Consider the following 19,833-nt stretch of genomic DNA (forward strand, 5'->3'; position numbering starts at 1 on the left):
CGTAAGCATGATAGGCCAAAATATGTGGGCCATAAAAGGAAAGCGATTGCATTCGCCGGGGGCCGTTATAAAAATGAACCTGAGCCCCAAAAGAGGAAAACTTCAGGGGTTATAAAGTTTGCGGCCCGCGGAGCAAGGAATTGCGGCCCGGAGATACTATCGTTTGTATGGCGAATTAGTTTTAATTACGGCCTGTCTCATACGTGATCTCTCGCGCTGTGTACATACGTTGTTTGGAAAACACTCGTTTAAATTATTGCCACCCGAATCTCTTTCAGCCTCAAACCATATCTACCTGACACGGAGAAGAGAAAAGGTTTACGCTGTGTCAGTTTTGCAGTTTCAGTCTCGCGGGTGTCGTACTGGGTATGATTCGGTATGCTTTGGCATCAAAAGTGCCCATAGACATGATACAATAGTATATAGTACATAATTATATTATACACATTTCGACCGTACACCTTAACCTTAACGTATTAAGTCAAAGATCCGCTAGGTCTATTTATGATCATGTAAACATCCGAAGGTTTCTCAATTAACCCATTTAACAATAATATTACCAAATGACTAACATGATAGAAAAGACAACCATTTCCAACTGAATATACAAGAAAAATAGCCGAAGATAATCTTGTTCTACTGACATTCACAGTGCAAAACGATGCTTCAGAAACTTTTGAAATAAAATCACAGATTGATTGAAATAATACTAAAAAATAAGAATAAATGATTTGGGATTCAGCGTTACGGAGCTGTTGCTATAAATGTTTTTTTTTGCGTTTGAATCTTCAAGTGTCTAGAAAATCTTCAAGTGTCACCAAGTGCTATATCTACTACATACTTTAAGGTTCATTAACCCTAAGGGGTGTGACTTCGCAACTAGTAAGACGCAGGTGGAAACTAGCAATAATTTATCAGATTGTTACATATATTGCGAGTTACTATGATGGGCGAGTATCGTTTTCTCCGAGCAGTGGTGGAGAATCTGGTGCAGGGATAATGTCCATGGAAGATCCTCAGGGGTCTTGTAGGTGGCAGTGACAGTATATGTAGATCAGTTCCTCTCGATGCGATGATCGTATTCATCTGCCAGGCGGGCCTCAAGTATTAAGAGATGGAAAACTCGCTGGCGAATTAAAATCATGCAGCGATCATCCAGCCAATTGTTTCACTCGTTTCTTAAAACAACGAAATATGTATACGCCTTTAGAAAGTGACTATTGTGACCTTGTGGTGCTTGTTGCCTTCCGGTGATATATTGTTTCCCGTGACCGTTTCGTAACAAAGAAATATTTATTCAATGCACCAAAGAATTTATATGGAACCCATTTTTCTAGTCGTAACAAAGACCTTTGTGTGGTCCTATTTTTTACACTATTGTCTAGTTTATCATTATTGATCATTTTTGGTCACAGTTATCAACGCGAGTTTTGTTATTACGCGTAAATACACATTAAATAAAATTTATTACATTTAAAAATAAAATACAAAAATGTGGCCAAAAACTGCACATAAAATTATTAAAAATTAAGTAGCCCACCTAATTAGCGTTGAAATAAAAAATATAAAAAACGTCAACTGGACGCGTGAACTTCAAAAATTGCATCCCACAGATAATTCTCTCAAAATCGATTAAAAATAAGCATTCAGAAATTCCTTCGTTAAAAACTAGGAACGGGAGTGCTTTTGCCACATCATTTGTGCTTAAACGTGACCTCAGTCACACAAACACGGAAAAAAGAATGCAATTCAAAAAAATGAATAATCAATTTTAGATGTAAATTTAATTGACACTGTTACGTCTTTAAAAATATTAAATATCGCCAAGCAGCTTAAAAACAAGAAAAGTCCGGGACTTGATAGTTTGGATAACATTATTATTAAACAACTCTTATCAAACATTTCTAATGCGTCCCCATATCTTGGATACTTCTCGATCTGAAAAACGGCAAAAATTTATCACAATAAAATACCAAGAAAAGACCTGACTATTCCAATTAATTATAGCCCGATAAGCTTACTTTCATCAATTGGTAAAATTTAAAAAATAACATTACTGAGATATATTTCCACAATCTTTAAAGATATGTTTCCAAAAAAACATGGATGAAATGGAAAAATCTTTGTCATCATGGATCGATGACCAACATCAAAAATATGTCCCTTTGAGTATTTCAATTATTCAAGCCAAAGCTTTTAGTTTGCACAAAGATTGTAAGGACAGATTAAAAAAAGATTTTAACACGGTTTTTCAAGCAAATAACGATTGGTTTTACAATTTTAAAATGAAGTATTCTTTTCATAATAATAAATTTACTGGAGAATCAGCTGATGCGGATAAAGATGCTGCAAAAGAATTTATTTCCTAATTATCCAAACTTATTGAAGATGGAGAATATTCTTCAAGCCAAATAGATGTAGATGAGACAGGTTTATTTTGGAAAACTCTTTAACAATTAAATATACGAATAAAGCCTTCACGCATCTTGACAATTTTTTAAATATTATGGAAGATTGTGATCCTAATGGAGAACGCATATCTTAAGTGCGTAGTGCGATCAATAAAGACATAGCATGTTATAAAATACTATAAGAAGAAAAAAAAAAGAATAGTGGAAAACAGTTAAGTTTTTCAAAGGAAACGCCCGCAAACTCCACCCTAATATATCTCTTAAACGCCTCTTAAACGTCTTATGTTTACTTGATAAATAAATATTTTAAAATACACACAATTTTAATTTTTTTAACTTCCCTTTACTTTCGAACATTCAACAGTCGCACACATTTTCAGGAACCAATTATGTGCGAAAGTCGAGAAAATCCTAAACAAATTTCTATAAGATTACAAAAACTCCTGAAAAATTTAAATACTCTCTTTAAAATGGAAAATTAAAATAAACGAAAACAAAACCGAAGCCATAATCTTTACAACCCACCGATAAGCATTACCCACATTTCTCTATAGTGAGGAACGCACTCCCATAGTATGAAGAAAGAAAGTTAAATACCTAGGCATTCAACTGGACGCCAAGCTTAAATTTAACAACTATTAACCAACCTAACCGCTATCGCTGCTCTTCGACCAATATTGCACGTCGAATGAAATGGATTTTTAATAAAATATATTATTTATTTACTACCATGATAAACCATAATCTATAAAAGCTTTCTCAGTTGTTTTGTCATTTCATACATAGATGTATTGAGGAGAAAAAGCGGCATTAAAAAACTGTTATACAGGCAGTTCTCGAGCTACGACCACCTCGACCTACGACCATTCGGAGTTACGACGAAAAAAAAGTTGTAAAAATTTTTTTTTTTATGTCATATACATAATTTCAAGACTGGTTTGATAACTGTTTCATTCCAGAAGTAAAGAAAAACTGTGATGAAAACGACATAGCCTTTAAAATTTTATTGATTCTTGACGATGCTCCAGGCCATCCTCCACACTTAGGGGAATCACATCCAAATATAGAAGTGGTTTATTTACCTCCAAACACCACCAGCATTCTACAGCCGATGGATCAAGGGGGTATTGCTTACTTCAAAGCCTATTATTTAAGAATCACTTTTGCCCAAGCAATTGCAGGAACAGACCAACATCAGACATTGAGAGAATTTTGGAAAAATTACAACATCTTTCATGCAATAAACAATATCTCAAAAGGATGGTCCAAAGTAACGACGAATTGTATTAACGGCATATAGAACAAACTCTTAAAAAGATATAATGACAATATGTATTTTAATAAAGAAGGGGAAATAGATGAGGTGGCAAATATTATTGTAAAATGTGCTCAACAACTTAATCTGGAAGTTGATAATGAATATGCAATTCATCTTTTGGAAAATGATGTTGAGGAACTTACAAACCAAGATTTGATTGAGATTGAGGAACAACGAGTTGCAGAAAAAAATGTAATAGAGCTAAAAGAATTAGATGAACTCGAAGAACCACTAAAAAAAATTGTGTTAAAAGTCATGGCTGCAGCTTTTAGCCAAATCAATGATGCTATTAAAAAATTTGAAAATATGGACAAAAACATCGATAGATCTTCGAGGGTACACGGCCTTATTCAGCAAGCACTTGCGTGTTATTATGAAATTTATAGAGAAAAGAAACAACAAACTGTACAAACAAACCTGGACGTTTTTTTAAGAAAAACAAGCACTATCACTGCACTCGCTGAAAAATCTCAAGAATTAACAATGGATATCAGTAGCACAGATGATAAAAATACTCTAGATCAATTCTTATAAATAAATTATTTATGTAGATATTTGCTAAAAAGTATTTAGTTAACAACTTGAAGTCAGCAATAAAAGTGGTTTTTGTATTTCGCATGTATGCATTATTTTTAATTATTTTTTGTATGATTTTCGACTTACGACCAAGGTGGTGGAACGGAACCCCGTCGTAACTCGAGAACTGACTGTACATTAAATAAAGTATTTTTAGGACTAATTTCGGTTTCTCACTCTTATTATTACACTTACTGCAGTTAGTAGGGGTTATTTTTTGGGCTTAAATTGTTATTGTTTTTTTTTAATTCACCTCTTGTGATATTTGCAAAACAGTACATACACTGAGAAATGAGCATTTGATTTGTAGGAGCGTTGTTATTTAAGATGCGGGTTTGTATAACTCATCTTATTGATGTCTACGATTATAACCGACATTAAATTCAATCAACCGTTATCTTGTGTCAATGTATCTCTTCTGAGTAACGATTTCTGTTTATTTAGTTTATCGTATGCGTTATTAAATCAATAAGTTAGATTTCAACAAGATTTTATTCTCTGGCGTTTTTTTATTTATCTGAACACAAGTGCAATAACATGACTGCTATTTTCTGCAGTTAGTTGTCGAGTGAGTTCAATTATGTATATCATCTTTCTGACGTGCTTATAAGACAGCAAATTATTTACTGATTTTATAAGTAGATGTATACATTTTATTACTATATGTATTATTACAAATAATGTATGTCGACTAATGATGGTTGCTACTCATAATTATATTTTTAAGAGATAAGCATTATAAATGTTATTATATATTAACTGTTTATTAACCATTAAGCGTTTAATGTTTTGGTTCGTTTAACAGCTCTGGAAAGTTTGTCGAAGCGCATTAGCGTTTTGTAGGTGGGCCGTGTTCGCGAATCGATCGGGTCAAATTAGGGATATTCAGGAATACCGACCACCACATACCCTCGGCCTAGGGTCAGGGTTCGAATTAAAAATTCACTTTGTTAAATTGGTGGCTCGTTTCGTTTCTCTCTAACGGCAGCCACCGGAGCACCTCGCTCGGCAATTTCGCTCACTTTCATCTAGTTACGTCCGGCTGGTGTATTATGTACCTAGGTACTGGTTGGTGCCGCGGTACACTTAACTCACATTTATTAACATTACAAATGCTAGGAGCGGCGTAAATTCTTAATTTGATTATTTACTCGAGCTCTCGGGCCACCCAACCGCACCGGGGTGGCAGTGACACTTAAACTTTTATTCAGTCGCATATGAAATATCAGATTCTTACTTGAAATTCAAAATATTGGACATGAAATTCACAACGGCTTATGATTATTGCTGTTTACAAGCTGTGTTGAAAATGTATCACACCGATATTTGTAATTTCATTTACTGGGTACATTATATTTTTAAATTATATATCAGTAGAGGGTCTTTCCAAATAAATTAAAAATATTTTATAATAAAACCACTTTAATATACATAAATATAAATTACTTAAAATAAAGTTGCATTATTGAATAGTTTCTAAGATATCTTAGTGATTTTCGAAGCAGCATTATTCTTCTATCCTGGTGTCATTTTAAATAATTCTATAATATTCATTATTTAAATTAGGTAATAGTAGTATAAGTTACATTGCCAATTGATAAAGTTTAATGTTAAAATCATGTCTCATCTCTATTTACCATGTATGTTGCGTGAATGTGATTAAGATTAAACGTTGATTTAATTTTGGCATATAAAAAGATGATTCACACTGATAAGGAACCATGTACTGGAATCGTATTTTATCAAAGGTAGAAGTATTATACATAATAATATTATTATTAATTAAGTAGCATTACTGCTGCAGACAAAATCAAACACACGTAAGTAGAATACTGAAATTCGAAATGTCTCCAGCCGAGTAGTTCTGTTTACCAAAGGTAAATAGGTTGATTTGCCTGAGCGTCGAACTGAGAATTTGTTTAATTTTGGGATTCACTCCCCTCGTCACTAAAACGGATATGGCCTAAAGACAAAAAGGATTTGGAACAAATATCCAACTATATATATTCTAAGCGTACACGCATTCATATTAATTCGCAATAATAAATAATGGTGTCATAACCAATGTGTTTTTAAAATACAAAACATTATCGCACATCCGCTGCTTTTAACCTATCGTTTAAAATAAATACTTTTTGCGATAAATGAAAATTACAAAAGTGACTCCGATGTATATAAAGAAATGATAAATAATTGAAGGACTATATCGATTTTATCAGCATCAGCCAAAGTATTCGAAATCATGTATCATTTTTTTTATTTTTTTAATACGTTTATTTCAATAATATAGATTATTTTCAGACGTATTTAATATATAATGTATAATATACATTACACTGGTTTATAACCATTTTTATTAACTTATTTCAATAAAAAAAATATGGATATGAAAGAAAACGTTTGTGGTGATAATTTAAGGGAAAAATACAAAACTCCTTACAGTTTAAGCAAAAAAATTAAAATATAGGAAACAAATAAAAACAATTATTTAAATGATAATTTGAGAACATTTCATATGTTATCTTTAGCCTTTAAAGCAAAATGTGCTTTGGCATTTTGTGCATACATTTGAAATTAATGTTGTTTTTAATGTAGTTACCTATACACGAAATTAGTGGGTTAGTGTGGTTTCGCAAGATATTTTTATAATAATTTCTGGTATAAAAATGACAGTGTTCTATAATTGTTGATATTTGAAGGTTAATATGCATTTTTTTAAGATTAGTATAAAAAGTTGTGTTACATATTATTTTTGTAGTTTTGTTTTGAACAACTTGTAATTTAGAAAAAAATGTTTTACTGGTGTTACTCCACATTGGATAGAGATATGCTAAAATGGATCATAGTCCAGTCAAATAAGGTGAAATAAAGGCTAAACCTCGGAATGAAAGACACCAAGCTGAAATTTTGCACAGACCTTCGTTTTGATGTTCTAAGGACAGGGTGAAAAGTCTCATAAAATATCGTGTCTGCTAATCAAGATATCAAAGGTCAAAGGTCACAAAATTTGTTTTTTTGCAAATATCTCGCGTTTTATGCGTTGCACGTCATTAGATGCTTCCCAAAACTTGTAAAGCATAAAATTATCTACAAGTTTAGTTATAATATTTGTTTTGTATCACCGTTTTTGAGATATAGCGCGAAGAGTGGGAGGCGTACATCCGTTTATAGAATCCAGCGAGTATTTCTACCTGCTTAACTTGGTATAAGCTTTGAAAAAGTAAACAATCGTGAAAAAAGTGGTCTCGGCAAGTCGTTTGAACCATAATTTTATTACTTTCTTCATTGTATTATTAGGAATTAAAAATGAAATATTGCTCGACAAGAAATTTGTGCAAAAAATTGAAAGAGTTGAGAGATGTCCTTACGGAGTATGTACCAGATGATAAGAAGATCATTTCCAAATTAAGAGAAAAATATTTAACTGATATTATAATTATAACGAAGATTGGATCATTCCCTATTTTTTCTTTTCGCGATGCTCAAGCTTAAGTTTTATCCATAGCTTGGTATGAAAATAAAAAAGGCACTTCGGAAGAAGAGCACTTGCGCGTAATGGAAGCTGCTGCGGCGATTATTAGAGAAGATATTCGATCTTCTGTTGTTGAGACCAAGTCTTAAATACAGATAGGCCAAACATCCAAAAAGACTTTTGGATGTTTTGTCAAGTTTAGGTTTTTTCGCTTCATATAGTGATACTGTAAAATGTTAAATTTCAGCTGTTTATCACCCACAGCCTCGTAATCAACCATCATAGTCAAGTGCCTTAGTACAGTATGCAGCAGATAATGCAGAAAAATATTTATACTCTTCATGGCAATAATACTGTTCATATAATGGGAATGATAAAAATAATAACTCCAAAATCTGAAGTTATATCTGATGACCGCATAAAGAAATTTACAACAAAACCAAGTGCAAAGGAGTTAGCAGCACTATCACATATACCCCTTCTAGTGTATGAAAATCATGTCGTACCCGGATTGAGCAAGAGATTCAAGTTCAAAATTTTAATGATGTAGAAGAACTAACCGAACAAATATTTAATGTAGTTGATTTGTTGTGGAAGTACGGAAAGTGGAAAAATATCTCACCGTTGCCAGGGTGGAATGGATTTATTGAACAACTTACAAAAAACAATGAGAACTTTGTAACTTCTCGGATTCTGTTTCTTACTTTTATTCATCATCCTGTGAGTAATATGGACACAATTTACACTACATTACAGTGTGCTATAAACACTGCCAAGAAACATGAACAAAGAACATGCTTAATAACTTTTGATCTACCGTTGTACATAAAAGCACGTAAAATCGTAGCAGCTTCAGGTGCTAGCTCAGACTTGTCCAGAGTAGTTGTGAAACTAGGAGGCTTTCATATGCTTATGTCTTTTATTGGATGCATAGGGTATATAATGAATGGAAGCGGAATCAAGGAAGCTCTCAGTACAATTTATGCATCGAATTCTGTCGACAAAATGTTGGATGGTCCCGCTTTTGCAAGAAGTATCAGAGGCCATACATATTACTTTTTGCATTATCGATGATGATTTTTGAAGATATGGAGATTGAAAGTTATAATGCTCTAGATGGGTTCATTCAGCAGATAACATTTTGCGATGTTTCCTATGAAACTGTGGAAAAATGTGCAGGTAGCTCTGGCTCCGTAGTTCACATAGCGTTATCCTATAAACGGATGCGCGCTTCCCACTCCCCGCGCTATATCTCGAAAACCATTAACCATACGAAGAAATAATTTAAAACAAACTTGTAGAAAATTTTATTTTCTATAAGTTTTGTGAAGCATTTAATGAAATGCGACGCAAAAGAGGCGAGATATTTGCAAAAAAACGATTTTTATGACCTTTGACCTTTAATATATTGATTAGCAGACACGATATCTTTTGAGACTTTTCACCATATATTTAGAACACCAAAACAAAGGTCTGTGAAAAATTTCAGCTTGTTATCTTTAAACCCTTATTTGACTGGACTATCAATAAAATAATGAAATTCTTAAACTAGTGTGCTCAAAAGTCGGTTTTAGTAAAAGCACTAAACCCTACCGAGACTTTGCACTACTGCTAAATAATCTAGGGCAAGCTAAGTAAAGAAAATTTGTCCTGCAGTTTTTCAACTTAAAAAGCTTTGTATCTTTACACTTATAATGTACAATAATTTAATATTGTGGTTAACTAATGAGGTATAACTATCGTTTGAGAACAATAAGATATTTTTGGATATTTGATTCCTTCATAGTCGATTTTGATCTTTAGTAACCTGCCATGCCGCACACAATACACGTTGTATACGACCGAAATATTTCACTATGAAATTGCTTTGCTCAATTACCGTGAGATATATTACGCGATTATTAAAATTTATGGCGATACCGTGCATCACGTTGAATATTTAAACATTATTATTACAGTTTATCTGCTGCTGCCGGACTAAAATACAATAAAAAAGTGAAAATAAACAACACGTAGATGGTTAATGGAGAATGATATTACTGTTTTCTCAATGGAAATTTATGATGAAGAATTTAGCGTTATTCGTTAACACGTAATATCTTGAACACGACGTACATATGTCTTCGTTTATCAGTAGAAAAAAACGGAATCCATGTAAGCTGATCAAGATTAAATTTTTATTGGTAAAAAAAAAATTACATGCTTGTCTAATTTAATATTTTAGTTACGAGTTTAAAATAATTTGGTTAGGGTTACTGTAACTATGTAAAATAAATATATTCAGAGATACTATAAGTTTGTATACCTATCCATTTTCTCCATTCAAGTACCATTTTATATACATATATATTTAAGCATCGAAAAAGATCGTCGAAAAATATATTTCTTTATACGTGTATATTTGTGAGAATTCTGGCCGTAACGTCGGATAGACGTTCTTAACTTATTGCCTCTTCTATTTATTTGAGACCGCATCGATTTCTGGTTGAACAATTTACTCTATGTGACTTCACTAAGAAATCTCAGGACTTATTCCAGGAGTAAAAATTGCAGTTCCGTATTCAAGTCACGCTGCAAAAGTTTTGTTATTGACATAATTCGAATAAAAGAAGATAAAGTTGAAAAAATCGTATCTTTTACGGTGTATCAACTAATCGTATATATAATCATATAGACATCTATAAAACAAATATTGATATGAGAATATAATATGTGTGGCTGTTTTTGAAGAAATAAAAAGTTTGTGAATTAATCAAATAAATTATAAACTTATAACTTTAACTGAGCATTAATTTAACAAGTTTAACTTGACCCCAGAGATAATTGTTAAGTTAATAGGACAGGGCTGCGATTATACATATACGTACTTTTATACTTTAAGTTTAAGATTGTTAAATATTTTACAATAGAGAATTTTGTAATATGTAAATAAAGAGCATGCAACTATTCTTAAAGACAATTGCGCAAAATTTATTCTTAAGATATTGTCTTACAGAAAGTAGAATATAGTACAGTAATAGTTGTCTCTATTCTATATTTCGGCTGTGATTCTTCAGCCATGGTCACTAATAATTCAAAAATAATAATAATACACTACTCAATTGTATTTAATTTTTAAATGGTTAGGTTTTTTAATTTTTTAATAACAATTTTATTTAAAGAAAATATGTATTAAAATATGTATTAATATGTATTAAAGAAGGAGTATTATATAACAAACTCGTATATTTGTAAAAAGAGATTTTTATTGCATAAATAATGTGGCTTTCAGTTGAATAAAGGTTACATTTGAATAATACACTAAATAATTTAGTACACATAAAATAATAACAACAAGCTTTTATTAATGTAATTTTATTGGACTTCCCATTGCATATTTTTAAAATTAGCTAACAATGTCTTGTATAATAAATTTCTAATTTGGGTACAACTTTGAGATACATTGGCAATCACTAATTACAGCGTTATATTTTCTAAATTCTTACAAAACAAAAATGGGTATTTGCATATCAAAAGGCAAAAATCCCTAATGACTTTAAATATTGTAAATTTTATTTTTTCTATTATTTAATAATTTAATGTTACACAAAAATATTTTTTTATATGTATGTTGTTTAATAAGCGCATCTAAAATTTAATGGTCCAAAAAAGTCTCTTGCGTTATCGTTAATATTTCTAGCTTTTATTTATTTATTTTATTTGAACACGTTTACACTATAATTAGCATGGTTTAAAATGAAATCACTTGAATAAATATATTTGCTTTTATCTACACTGCTTTAGCGTCACGTATTTTATGTGACTCAGTTCATAGCAGTGACTGTACTTTATGTAGTTCATTAAAATTACTCAAAAAAATACATACAAAGAATAAATTTATGCAAATTGTAACCATTCAAGCGAAAACATTACACGCCCTTTAACCATTGGCTAAAGTTTACAGTCGCAGTTTTATGTGTCAATGGAACACGATCGTTTTGTTAATTAGCGCAAACAGAAAAAATGTGTTTTTAACGAATCCCAAAACACACACATACAAATCAACAAATCACGCGCTTAATCGGTAAACTATTCAATCAGTGGGCGAAAGGGTTTTTGATGAAGGGTTTGGCCGGATAGGGTCGGGCCTCGGGACACAATGGGTCTTTTGGTCGGGACGGGACCGGCAATAAAAATAGTGCGAATAAGTCGGTAATTGGCAAACTTTTCGTTATCGGTTGCGTGTCTTGTGGCACCCTTTTGTATGTACATAGGTTTTATGTTGATAGTTCGTCGATGTAGTGATCGAGTGTAATTTATCGGGTGCTTTTAAAGTTAAAAGAATTCTTTGAATCTATCCAGCTGTACATTGATTGCTGTTTTGGTTTGTACGTAATTCATATACTGAGGGCTTTCTTTGTCATTCTTTGGGGTTCCAGCATATTTTTTAACGGTATTTTTATTGTTACTAAGTACACATGCGCAGCTATTGACAATTGCGAAACATTTTATTTCTTAATTTTCACGTAAATATGACGTCATTATTTTCATTTTCCTTATTTTTAAGTGTGAAAGCTTAACCTTAAAGTGAAAAATGAAAGTAAATTCCGTTTACTATGAAAAAAAGTCCAAAACAAAAACAGAAATGACGACAGAAAATGATTCTGAATCATCTTGAGGAGCAAGGCCGAACTCAAAATGATTGGTTAGATTGCTGATCATTAGATAAAAAAACGATTTTTGTTCAAAAAATGAATGGTTGAACATACACAAAACGGAACTTTTTTAATTAAAACGACGATAGAAAGCAAATTTTCAATGAATGGGCCAACAATGAAGTCGCATATTCTGGAAAAGATAAAAAGCTACTTGAAAAAAATTAGAGAATCTGCTGTACACAAAACGGCGTTAAAAATTATTTTTGAAACCGAAAAAAGGATTAGTTTTTAGAATTTTGAAGCCAGTGTACATTTTGTGTTTTAAGATTTGAGAACTCTATAGGTCTGTGACTTCATAGCCAGTGAGACTCAGGGTGGAATTTAGTTAGAGTTTTATTACATTATATTTACATTTGTTGCGACAGACGATAAATGAAACGATAAAAAAATGTTCTCCGAGCGGTGGTGAAGAAGCTGGCGGCGGGCGTTTGCTGGTCTCTTCAAGAAGCTGTTGGTGACTGCCCTCTCCTCATCGAAGTCCAGGTTTAAGTATCCAGGGCTGCAAAGCTTGCCGTTCAATTGCAATTATAAAGCGATATGTCGCTTCTTAGAACGGCGAAATAGGTATACGCCTTTAGAAAGCGACGTTCCCTTGATGGACATTGTCCATGGTCGTTTTGCATTGCAACGGGAATCTTGTTGATTTATTACATCTGTGACCGTTTCAAAACAAAGAATTATTCTCTCAATGACGAAGAATATTTATAGTAAGAACAAAACTCGTGTTATTTATATATGTGGTCGAAACGAATGGTGTGGTCCAAATCCTTTACGCTATTATCTTGTCTCCTTATTGATGATTGATCATTTTGGTTACAGTAAATTAATGCAAGTTTGAGTCAAAGACTCTTTCAAACAATGTGTGGTCGCCACATAGTAAAATATAAAAATATATTTTAAAATAGATTATGTAGTTGTGTACAATAAAAAAATTGATTTTTTTCAAGAATATAGGGTTTAAATACCTGGGTCGCTACATTTGCTAATATTATATTAAAGTTACATAATAATTGCTTCAGATGCTGTAAAATATTTTTCGTATATAGAACTACAACTTTTTATAACTTGAATGCCCAGAAGTGTTTGCAGGTGAGTTACAAACTTCCATCAGGTTTAAATTAAAAAATAATATGTTTTTTTTTAAATATTGCATAATAAATTTCAACATATTTTATTTTTTTCATTATGTCTGTGACCAACCGTTTGTGTGACTATGAGCCAGTAATAAGGCCATGGATTCTCTAGTACTTTTTGAAAATACTGCCGCTGTTCTCGCGAAGAATATAGCAAGTAGGGATGCAGCATCCATTATGACGACTTTCGAGTGGAAATTAAGCGCTTTTAGTCGAACGGAAGAATAGAAGCTCTGCAAGTGGGAACAAAGAGAATAGAAATAGACGATTCAGCTGTGCGCTCAAAACCGCTAAGAAACAATGTTAATTTCACAATTAGATGGGTTTTGTTGAGTGTGACATAGTGTACATACTAACACAGTTTTATTTTATTTAATTACTTTTGTAACACTTTACTTTAATTACATTAAAAAAAATTAAATAATGTATTTAATATTGAAAATATGTATTAAAATTATACACTTGTTTGATTTATTTGCTATTTAATATTTGATAATCCCGAAATGAAGTTTTAACAGTCAGTCGTTCCTTGGGAATTGATTCCTATTTATGTATTTTATTCTATCTATGTTAGTGCACATTCAGACATTAAAAAAATAGGCTTAAAAATTCACGATGGCAGAACTTTTACCCAGTGAACAATTTATACGAATTTGCATGTACATGTGTTAAACAAAGTTAATTTTATTAAAATAGATTGGCAACTAAAAACATGTCTTTAAATCCGTAAGTGGCAAAATAATTACGATATCAATAATAGTCCTGGATGTTGATCTTCTGGCTGCAGAAATGATAGCAAATCTTACCCAAACCATCTATCAGCCTGCTGAGAAACTAAAGCAGTCTGATTCAACAGTACATAAACATGTGGCGACCACACATATAGGCACATTTAAAATAGCGATTGTCTCGTTGTTAATGATCGTGACCAAAAACGCTAATTCACTAAAATGAGACAAACATCATGACACAAGAGGGATCTAGCGTGGATCCCCCTATAGGATATAAGCTCGGACTCCGACGAGGAGAGTGCAGACGGTCCGAGATACGAAACGGCTGAGGCACGAGACAAGAGACGTCACCAGACAGCAGAGCCAGCGACGCAGACGACCAGAGAGCCAAGATCTACCAGCAGCCATCCGGAGGAACCAGCCACGCGCCCTCACCGACAAACCTGAAGATCACACTCCCTGAGACATCATCTCCTGCACACCTTCATCGCGAGAAACGTCACGCCATAATCGTCCATAGTCAAAATGTAATTATAAGTTAATAAACAATCTAATAGAATTCACCGAAGAGCCTCATCAATCACCACGTCAACCACCCTTAGGGATACGCCCCATAAAGTGGTGAACCCGACGTGATACAAAAACGCAACCTTCTGATAAAACAAGCCAAAGACTATGGAAAACACTGCCTGTCTCACCACCACTACAACATATGGACGACACCAAACCGCCGCCGTCACAAATACACCGTCTCCGCTTGAAGAATTACGACTTAACGATATCGACTACAAAAGCGACCATATGATCACCCACAGCCGCAACGACACCGCATGCCGAAATATCAGTCAAAACAACCGCCCATGGATCTGATCATTTCCTCGGCGTGCACGGACTCGATCAACCAGCAACTTATAATGATCAGCACAGACACATTAAAAATATTGGAAAGGCTTGGAGACAATGTTCATGGGTTCCACACGAATTAAGCGAAGAAAACAAGTTAGCACGTATCGAGAATCATCGTAAAATACAGTAGTTACATAAAGTTCAATTAGCAAAACTTACATTTTGTGTGTGTGTGGTGGGACTATATAAAAATTGAGAATTACAAAATTCTTAAACCTGGTCAATTATTAACAACAAGCTTCAGTTGTAATAAATCTGGTCATTTGCAAGAGGAAGTAAAGAAGGCACGAACTTATAATAGTTCTATAACATGACAATCCGCGTCCCCGCGTCACTTAATTCATTCTCGATAGAATCAAGGAACTTGGCTGGAAGGTTTTATCTCATCCACTTTATTCTCAGACCTTGCTTCTTCCGACAAGCAATTATTTTGATTGATGCAACACTTCCTAGACGGAAAATAAAAATGCAGACGATATGAAAAGGGAGCTATCAGATTATTTTGAATCAAAGCCTCAGACATTTTATCTTAATGGAATTAAAAAATTGACCGAGAGTGAAAAATTTACTTTAATGATATAATTATTAAAAAGAAATTTAATTTTTATTTTTATGTTTTATTAAAAAAGTGACATTTATTTCGGGATTAGCTAATATTAAACAGAAGTTATTTTGTACATTAAATTGCTTTAAATTGAAATTAAATTATTTGGACATCCTCAAGAGCTAATCAAATGTCTTCTTCTCATCATAGTTTCCTTCTTCTATGACGCAGAAACAAATTGGCTTGATATGTCTTAGGTAGTGCTTCTTCTTGAGAATTTCTCGAAAACAATGTGAAACTGAGAATTCTCATCAAAAATTTTATTAAGCATTTTTTAATAAATAAAATTTAATATTTACGAATATTTTAAAAGGGTGGGATCATGCCTTATATGCATACTTCTTGAAAGGTTTGAATATGGTCTGTAAATGACAATTTTTTAAAAGAAGATGCTCAGATAAGAAACCAGACAATACCAGACGTTTGAAAATATGCATATTTTCTCAGAAGATCGAAAAAATTAGAATGGCAAACATTTTTTTTTAATTTTTTATTACACTAATCGGCCGGCGGTTATATTTACTGTGGTAATATAAATCCTCGTTCCAATAAGAAGAAATTACGCATGGGAATCGTAAGAATGCATTTATTTTTCGATAATCCAAAAATTTTTTTATAATGTTTTAGTAAAGTAGCAAGAACTGACGATTGTCTTAGGATTATTATTAACAGCCAAAGATGCCTTAAATTTTTTGTAAAACAATTTGAAAATATCAATTTTAAGATAAACTCTGATTTTAAACAGGCAATTTAAAAGAAATTACATAATTAAAGAAACCAGGTATTGATGTCACTAATTTAATATTTGCAAAATCCAGAATCTTTCACTAGTCAAAAAAATATTTACTTTTTTCGTTATTCTCCAAAAGCATATGAAAAAAAATATTCGCATATTATTTAATGGATCGACGAATTCTAAGGACCCTCGCAATTTCATTAAATCATTAAAATCCATTGAAGAAATTGATAATTTATTTTTGGCGCAACAATTAGAGAAAGATATTTCTTTCAGCTTTAGAGAGAGTAATGTAAGAAAACTAACTTGTTACAGATTAATGCAGAAAGAATAAAAGATATTTGAATCGACAGGCGAGAGAGCAAATGTCTCTTACCCATCGATTAAACTTGTCGATTAAACCAACATCAACACTAAACGAGAGAAATTTTTTCACAGACGATTTTTTTTAACAAAAATAGATAATATTGCTTCTAATTTAATTTTAATTTAATTTTTAGAATAATATGTATCTGCAATACTTCATTGTATTAAAGGCGTAAATATGCGTAGATAGATTTAAAAAGCACGAATTTCATACGAAACGTTGCACGTCTCATTTTTATTTTATCCCAACTAAAAAAAAACACTGTTCTCACTGAAAACATTCGTTAGAAAAACTCACGCAAAACATATTACTGGGCTTGCAAAATATAAATTGCAATATTACATAGTGAGCCACAGTATTTCAAAGTGATCTATGTGTAAACGAACAAACGGAAAATTGAATTTAAAAACTATACGTGTAAGTATAATATATTATTTTTAACAAGGTATTTTTCGTATGCAACACTAAAGGGGCCCTTTTGTATGTCTGTCTATCAGGCTGTTCGTAAACAAATAACGTACTACACCGATCTTTTTGTTCGCGAGCACTTTATATTTTATCATATTGTTTTATTATTGCAGTTCCAAATGCACTCGTTACATTAGGTTTCTGCATATGAATTCTTTTGCTATATATTCCTAACGTTAGTAAAATATTATGTTTGGAAAGGTAGCTACGAATCAATTATTTCATATGCTACTTAGGTAGGATAAAATATATTTCAACATAAACTATAAATAAATTACTGTGTACCCACAGTAGATTTTTTTGACATTAATTATTCAACAATAACTTAATATGGACTTGCCCCACATTAAAAATCAATGGCTCATATAGTGTTTTATATTTCACTACAAAAACCACCACTTCATATGAAACGACTTAATATTTAAACGAAGTGTAAATATAGTGTTACGTTTTTACGTAACAATAGTTTTTGTAAAGAACTTTATTATATTTATTAACTGTTGTAAAATTATAAATACGCGTATTATATTTTATATAATTTAATTTACTGCACATAATCATTTTTTTAATATGATATTATTATTGACATGAAATAAAACTATTTGAAAATAATTTAAAATTCCTTCTCTAAGTAGACCTGATATGATTTGTTAATATCGAGTAAACCGCAATACTCAATAATTTAGCTATTCCAGAATTCGTGTATGTGGTTAGAGTACGAACACATTATATAAATCGTAAATGTAACAAATTGCGGTTTTATATTTTGGTCATATAATTTATGTATTAATTGGTGTTTTATTTTTAATAAGTCATTAAAATGAGACGACAATGATAACTAATCTGTATTGATCGATCGGAATATTAATTATATATTAATCACTAATTATGATCTCCCAGACATGATAAATTAAAAAAAAAAACACTAGGGTTTTAATTCAGTTTTTTTAAGGTGTATACCACTGCTTTATTGTGCGTTTTATTGCGTGTCTTTGAACGTTTTATTTTTATTCTTAAATATATTTTTTACGAAAGCAATATCTACGCGGTCTTCCAATTATCGCCTATTTGAAAGTCGAACATAAATTAAATTTTACGATCGACCGTTCAAAAGAACGGAAAACGAGTTCAGCCTGCCTTTCTAGTCGATTCGATATCTTAGGCAGATTCAGACAAATTGTCATTCATCACGCATATTATGTATGGGTCCAAGGTGTGGCGGCAATTATCCGCAAACGGATTTTATCGCCGCCCCATCAAATCCGTTTATAGGGGATGATCTGCTAAGAATTTTTTATACATTTATTTTTAAATAAAAAGTTGAGTGAAAGGAAATGAAAACTTAAAAAAAGAGATACATAATAAATGATAAATAATTCACCATTAAAAATAACAGCGAAAACTTATTATTACAAAGGAATTTTTTGTGAATTGAGACTTAAAATTACTATATTTTTTATTTTTTTTGGTCGCTATAAGTTTTACAATAAAAAATAATCTTGTCATATGAACTAAGATTTGTATTAACTGATTTGAATTGGACTTCCCTAATGGAACAAAAAAAATATTTATAAAAAGGTACAATCTCGATTATCCTGGCTAATTCTGGGAAGAAGAAAAGGCCACGGATAATTGAAAAACAAACACGCATAATCCGAAACTATCAATTTTATAGGTGTTTTAAATATGTTTGATATTTTTACAATGTAAATTATAATTTATTTTATTTCTAAGCAAAATTTGTAACTCTTGATTGCTTTTGAAATCCGAATATCAGTATGAATTTTTATAATAAATAATATATGATTATATTTAAATATCCTCCATTCGATGTAGTACATTAAATTTTAATACAAATGTTAGTATCTACTTTACCTGTATTCTTACCAACAATAATTCTTTAGTTTAAGTGGCAATAAATTTATTATCCAAATCATTCAAACCTTGAAAACAGGAGCATTTGAATTGCGATCAAACTACTCGATGTTTCGCCGATCGACGTTATCAAATTTTCTGTTAATCTGCACATTCCAGATATATTTTTGATTTAATAATGTAAATAATTTTACCAACATACTAATTATGAATACTAACCATTCTCACGTTCATAATATTTTATAGCTACAATTTTATAAAAATTGGAACATAAAATAAAACGTTAGAGGTTATAATTGAGGAGAATAAAAGCTTTAAATCAAAACAATAAATTAAAAAGTAATTTGAGTACATTTTACTGAAATTCTGGAACCATTGATATATTGCCTTTAAGCGATATGTATTCAAGCGCAATGTGGTTAACCTTATATAAAGCAATATGTGCTTTGGAATTTTGCGCTTATATTTGAATTAAATGTTGTTTTCGATACAAGAGATAAGTGAGTTAGTGTTTTTTTTTTAATATTATCAGGAATGAA

The sequence above is a fragment of the Plectrocnemia conspersa genome, unplaced genomic scaffold, assembly GCF_051122295.1.
Source record: "Plectrocnemia conspersa isolate PC_06_02 unplaced genomic scaffold, ASM5112229v1 ptg000006l, whole genome shotgun sequence".
Lineage (NCBI taxonomy): Eukaryota > Metazoa > Arthropoda > Insecta > Trichoptera > Polycentropodidae > Plectrocnemia > Plectrocnemia conspersa.